This window comes from Lolium rigidum, chromosome 3 (assembly GCF_022539505.1).
Source record: "Lolium rigidum isolate FL_2022 chromosome 3, APGP_CSIRO_Lrig_0.1, whole genome shotgun sequence".
Taxonomy (NCBI): Eukaryota; Viridiplantae; Streptophyta; class Magnoliopsida; order Poales; family Poaceae; genus Lolium; species Lolium rigidum.
Genome location: NC_061510.1, coordinates 146,929,545 through 146,937,030, shown reverse-complemented (window position 1 = coordinate 146,937,030; position 7,486 = coordinate 146,929,545).

The window sequence follows — 7,486 nt, the reverse complement described above, 5'->3', positions numbered from 1 at the left end:
GCCGAAGAGCCAGTTGTTGTTTTCTGCGTTTTTGGTTTCGTAAATCCTAGTAACGAAATATTCTCGGAATTGGACGAAATCAACGCCCAGGGTCTTGCCACGAAGCTTCCAGAAGACCGAAGAGGAGTCGAAGTGGGGCCACGAGACGCCGCCACACTAGGGCGGCGCGGCCCAGGCCCTGGCCGCGCCGACCTGTGGTGTGGGGCCCTCGTGTGGCCCCCCGCGTTGCCCTTCCGCCTACTTAAAGCCTCCGTCGCGAAACCCCCAGTACCGAGAGCCACGATACGGAAAACCTTACTGAGACGCCGCCGCCGCCAATCCCATCTCGGGGGATTCTGGAGATCTCCTCCGGCACCCTGCCGGAGAGGGGATTCATCTCCCGGAGGACTCTTCACCGCCATGGTCGCCTCCGGAGTGATGAGTGAGTAGTTCACCCCTGGACTATGGGTCCATACCAGTAGCTAGATGGTTGTCTTCTCCTCATTGTGCTTCATTGTTGGATCTTGTGAGCTGCCTAACATGATCAAGATCATCTATCTGTAATGCTATATGTTGTGTTTGTCGGGATCCGATGGATAGAGAATAATATGTTATGTTAATTATCAAGTTATTACCTATGTGTTGTTTATGATCTTGCATGCTCTCCGTTATTAGTAGAGGCTCTGGCCAAGTTTTTGCTCTTAACTCCAAGAGGGAGTATTTATGCACGATAGTGGGTTCATGCCTCCATTGATATCTGGGACAGTGACAGAAAGTTCTAAGGTTGTGGATGTGCTGTTGCCACTAGGGATAAAACATTGATGCTATGTCTAAGGATGTAGTTGTTGATTACATTACGCACCATACTTAATGCAATTGTCTCGTTGCTTTGCAACTTAATACCTGGAAGGGGTTCGGATGATAACTCTGAAGGTGGACTTTTTAGGCATAGATGCAGCTGGATGGCGGTCTATGTACTTTGTCGTAATGCCCAATTAAATCTCACTGTACTTATCATGACATGTATATGCATTGTTATGCCCTCTCTATTTGTCAATTGCCCGACTGTAATTTGTTCACCCAACATGCTTTTATCTTATGGGAGAGACACCTCTAGTGAACTGTGGACCCCGGTCCATTCTTTTATACTTGAAATACAAATCTGTCTGCAATACTTGTTCTTTCTTGTTTTCTTGCAAACAATCATCTTCCACACAATACGGTTAATCCTTTGTTACGGCAAGCCGGTGAGATTGACAACCTCACTCTGTTTCGTTGGGGCAAAGTACTTTGGTTGTGTTGTGCGAGGTTCCACGTTGGCGCCGGAATCTCCGGTGTTGCGCCGCACTACATCCCGCCGCCATCAACCTTCAACGTGCTTCTTGGCTCCTCCTGGTTCGATAAACCTTGGTTTCTTTCTGAGGGAAAACTTGCTGCTGTGCGCATCATACCTTCCTCTTGGGGTTCCCAACGAACGTGTGAGTTACACGCCATCAATGCCGTTTACCTTTCCTCCCCGGCAACGGCGCCAGAAAAGTGCTTGATGTCTACGGGAGCTTCTATTCTTGTAGACAGTGTTGGGCCTCCAAGAGCAGAGGTTTGTAGAACAGCAGCAAGTTTCCCTTAAGTGGATCACCCAAGGTTTATCGAACTCGAGGAGGAAGAGGTCAAAGATATCCCTCTCATGCAACCCTGCAACCACAAAGCAAGAAGTCTCTTGTGTCCCCAACACACCTAATAGGTGCACTAGTTCGGCGAAGAGATAGTGAAATACAAGTGGTATGAATGAATATGAGCAGTAGTAACGGCGCCAGAAAAGTGCTTGCTGGCGTGTGGTTGATGGTGGTAATATTGCGGACAGTAGAGATGCAGTAAAACAGTAAACAAACAGCGATAGCAGTATTTAGGAACAAGGCCTAGGGATCATACTTTCACTAGTGGACACTCTCAACATTGATCACATAACAGAATAAATAGATAGATGCTAGACTCTACACTCTCTTGTTGGATAATGAACACCACTAAGCGTGCAGGATTACACGAACCCTCAATGCCGGAGTTAACAAGCTCCACAATATTCGATGTTCATGTTTAAATAACCTTAGAGTGCATGACGAGATCAACATAACCAAACCAAGTACTAACATAGCATGCACACTTGTCACCTTCACACTACGAAAGGAGGAATAGATCACATCAACACTATCATAGCAATAGTTAACTTCATAATCTACAAGAGATCACAATCATAGCCTACGCCAAGTACTACACGATGCACACACTTGTCACCATTACACCGTGCGGGAGGAATAAACTACTTTAATAACATCACTAGAGTAGCACACGGATAAATTGTGATACAAAACACATTGCAATCATAAAGAGATATAAATAAGCACTTCACTATGCCATTCATAACAGTGAATAAGTATTCTGTGAAATATAGCCTAAGAGACCCACACGGTGCACACACTTGTCACCTTTACACACGTGGGACAAGGAGTCTCTGGAGATCACATAAGTAAAACCCACTTGACTAGCATAATGACATCTAGATTACAAGCATCATCATATGAATCTCAATCATGTAAGGCAGCTCATGAGATTATTGTATTGAAGTACATAGGAGAGAGATGAACCACATAGCTACCGGTACAGCCCCGAGCCTCGATGGAGAACTACTCCCTCCTCATGGGAGACGAGCAGCGGTGATGAAGATGGCGGTGGTGTCGATGGAGGAGCCTTCCGGGGGCACTTCCCCGTCCCGGCGGCGTGCCGGAACGAGAGACTCCTGTCCCCCGGATCTTGGCTTCGCGATGGCGGCGGCTCTGGAAGGTTTTCTCTGGTTTCGTCGAACGTGTCGTGGTTTTTAGGTCAGGAACCTTTATATAGGCGAAGAGGCGGAGTCGGGGAGGCGACGATGCGGTGACACACTAGGGGGGCGCCCCCCTAGGGCCGCGCCGGCCTATCGTCTGGAGGCCCAGTGGCCCTCCTCTGGCGACTCTCGGGTGTTCTGGAAGCTTCGTGGAAAAATAGGATGCTGGACGTTGATTTCGTCCGATTCCGAGAATATTTCCTTACTAGGATTTCTGGAACCAAAAACAGCAGAAAACAACGAAGCGGCCCTTCGACATCTCGTCAATAGGTTAGTTCCGGAAAACGCATAAATATGACATATAATGTGTATAAAACATGTAGATATCATCAATAATGTGGCATGGAACATAAGAAATTATCGATACGTCGGAGACGTATCAAGTAACAACAGTAATGAAATAAAAACAGCAGTAGCGATGATTGCAGTAGACAACATGATTAAAATATTGTAGGCACAGGGATGGATGAACGGGCGTTGCATGAATGAGAGAGTCCATATAATAGCAAGACATAGGCATTGCAAGTAATAATGATATAAGCATCCCAGTATAATATAACCATAGGCGTGTGTTCCTATTTAATCGTGCGTGCTCGCAATGAGATACTTGCACGACATATTTTGTCCTACCAGCCCGTTGCACTGGGGCCTCAAGGGAAACTACTGGTAATTAAGGTACTCCTTTTAATAGAGTACCGGAGCAAAGCATTAACACTCTGTGAACACACGTAATCCTCACATCATAGCCATCCCCTCCGGTTATCCCAATTTTTGTCACTTTGCGGCCTCGGGTTCCGGACAACAACATGTGTATACAACTTGCAGATATGATCAAAAACAATAATTATCATCATGAATCAATAACATGTTCATATCTGAGATCATGGCACTCGGGCCCAAAGTGACAAGCATTAAGCACAACAAGTTGCAACAATGTCAAAAATAGTAACAACGGATACTAGGCACTATGCCCATAACAATCTTATAGCTATTACATGACCAATCCCATCCAGTCCCTACCATCCCCTACAGCCTACAGCGGGGAAATACTCACACATGGATGGAGGAATCATGGATGGTTGATGGAGAGGCGTCGGTGATGGCGATTGCGATGATCTCCTCCAAATCCCCGTCCCGGTAGGGTGCCAAAACGGAGTTCCTGGTCCCCGGATTGGGGTTTCTTGTGGCGGCGGAGCAGCGGAACTCTTTCTGGAAAAACGTCGAACCCTCCTCGGTTTTCAGGTCAGGGGCTTCTTATAGTGCGAAGGAGAGGTCGAGGGGGTGGCCGAGGCGGCCAGACCACCCCTAGGCGCGGCCAAGGCCTAGCCCGCGCCTAGGGTAGGTGTGGGCCCCTCGTGGTCCCCTCCGTCTCGTCTTCTGGCTCCGTGAGTGTTCAGGTGAAATATGAGTTTTGTGATACTTTCCGGAAATTTTCCTGAAAGTTGGATTTCTGCAAAAAACGAGACACCAGAACAATTCTGCTGAAAACAGCATTAGTTGTATTCAAAACACACAAGATAGAGGGCAAACGACAACAAAAGTGTTCAGGAAAGTAGATACGTTTTGGACGTATCAGCGACCGCGACCCGCCGCGTGCAGCCTCCGCTGCCGCCTCCACCAATGAACCATCCACCGCTGCCGCCTCCGTCCGCCGATCCATCCGACGCACATACGGTGTTCGAGGAAGTGCCGGATAGGTAAAGAACACTTCTTTTTATCGAAATTTTAGTTTAGATGCATACATAGTTGGAGAACCATGAATTTTATTGCAATGTAGAGTTGATGATGAGGCTTTCAGGGACGCAATGAATGTTGGATCTTCGTTTGTGCATGATGACACTATTGAGGCATGTGAGGAATATGAGGATATCGATGAGGAAGGAGAAGGGTTGATTGAACCGCGCCCTCCCGGTCGATCGGCGAACTACACCATAGCGGAGGACAAGTTGCTTTGCAAGACATAGTTGACAATTGGAGGGGATCCAACAACCGGCACCGATCAAACAAGAGACACCTATTTTATGAGGATGAAGGAGTACTTCGACGCCAACACCACAAGTGGGAACGAGCGAAGCATGCGTTCTCTTCGATCTCGTTGGTTGGGTATCAACACCGATTGCAAAAAGTGGGCGGGCGTGCAAGCCAATGTTGATGTCATTAACCCAAGTGGCACAAATGAGATCGATAGGGTAAGCAATTCTACTACTTTGTTGACCATCTCTACGCACGGTTATTGTTCATATGGCTCATCTATTCTCTTTTGCTTGCTTTGTAGAACTCTATGGCTCAAGGCTTGTTTAGAGATATGGGAAAGAAGAACAAGAAAGGCAACAAGATTCTTGGCAAGCCATTCACCATGCATCATTGCTATGAAGTGCTAGGGAGTGAAGAAAAGTGGAAGACCCATGGGAATTTGGATGCGACAACCATGGCTGCCAATGCAACCGGTGAAGCAACAATCATCAATGATGATGATTCAAGTGACGAAGGCAAGAAGAGAAGCTGCACTTCTCACTCGGTGAACAATGCAAAGAGGAATGTGCTTGGTAGGAAGACCGCCAAAGATATGAAGGGAAAGAAGGCCGAGGATGATGACATTACCATTGCTATGGAAATGATTGCAAATGAAAGTTTGCAAGCAACTGAAGATAGGAAGGTGGCAAGAAACTTGGAGAAAGAGGCTATGGATGCTATGGAGGCGCGGAGAGCCCCTTTGGAGGAGAGGCTAGCCGCCAACAAGGAGAGGAAGTTGGCTTTGGAGGAGAAAAACAAGCCTATGAGGAGCATCTATGCCTAGTGGAGGAGGAGAGGAAGCTATTCTTGATGGATACTTCCCACATTGATGAAAGGCAAAAGGAGTACATCAACCTTGCTCGCGACGAAGTGTTGGCTAAGAATAGATTGTTGATAGCCAACATGAACACACCCACAACCAACATGTTTGGAAGAGCCATGTTTGGAGGAGGCATGCCCATGTTTGGAGGAGGCATGGGAGGCATGGCCGGTATGGGAGGCATGGCCAACATGGGAGGCTTTGGAGGCATGGCCGTCATGGGAGGACCAAGCTATGGAGGAGTCTTCGGAGGGACTATGGGAGCATCAGTGAGTGGTGTGTATGGAGTCATGAGAGCACCACCGGGAGGATTTGTGGCCTCTATGGATCCTACTATTCCTCCTTCAAGCCAAAGTGTCGATGAAGAAGAAGCAAAAGATGGAGATGGCTTGGAAAAGGAGTCGGTGTGAGGTTCTATCTTCCATTTGTGATATGCAAATTGTATGTTGCACTTTGTGTCCATTTGAACCATATGTTGTGTGTGGTTGTTGAACTAAGTGTGTGTGGTTCTTAAACTATGTGATGTGTGTGTTGCACTTTGTGTCCATTTGAACTATGGTAGATCATTTGTTTCATGATTTATGTGAGTATTTGATCTTGTTGAACATAGTAGTGTATGAAAGTTGTTTTCTGCCGGCGCGCGCTGTATTTTGGAGCGCTCGGCGGAGGAACATTTTTAGCGCCCGTGCCCGCACTGTATTTTAGAGCATCCGGTGGGGAAAAATTCAGCGCAGAGCGCGGTAAACGTTTACAGCACGGTCACAACGACATATAGCGCGCTGAAATATAGTTCGCATGTTGGAGATACTCTAACCCCTTAGAGCATCTCTAACAGAGCCCGAACTCGCGGCCGAAACTGAAAAAGTCCGACGAGATTAGGGGTTCGGTTCGGAGATGGGCCAGAACGGAGCCCGAACTCGCGGCCTAGCCCGTAAAACGAGTCCCCCCCCCCCGAGAAATCGAGCGGACGCCCTGTATTAAAAGGGGCCGCGGAGGGGAGTTCGGTTCGTAAACCCTACTCCCCTCCGCCGCTTTCACTCCCGCCGCCGCCGCCTGCCTCCGCTCCGATGAGCGATTCCGGCCCCTCCGACGCCGCTCCGCCGCTTCGGCCACCACCCCTCCGTCCGGAATGGGGCTTTAAGACGCGTGGTTAGGGGAGGTGGCCGAATCGGCGACGGAAGATCACCTCGGCATCCGCCGACTGTACGGGTGGAACGCGCCAGGCGGTCGCCGACGGCGCGTGAAAGCGGGCCGGCCGAAAGTGGCCGGAACAAATGGCGCGCCGTCAAGCGCGCGAGGAGGCGGGCGAGGAAGGAGAAGCGGAGGCGCCCCCGCTGCCGGCTCGTGCAGCCCGCCGCTGCCGGCGCGCGGCAACGACGATGACGATGCCGACGGGCCGCCTCTAGGCTGCGGGAGCACCTCCGAGGCGGCGACCGTCGAGGTGGCGGCGCTCATCGTCGCCTAGGAAGAACCAGCGATCAAAAACCCTCCGCCGACGACATTAAGCGCCCCGGTGACAGTATAGTCACTCCGGGGATTAAATCTAGTCAAAATTAGGTCACTAGTATCGAATGTAGGTCGAATATGCATGTATTTTGTCCCTATTATTGTAAATTATGAACGAATTCAGCTTGATCGGATCAAATCGAGTGCAATCGCGAGTTTTGATTTCCCGCGATGTTTGATTTCCGCGTTTTCGGTTCACGTTTTCGGTTTCTGTTCTACGCCATGACTAAATCCGCTCGCAATTTGTTTTTAGAACTCACTTTTTTCGGTTTATAAAACTCCCCCAACTGGAA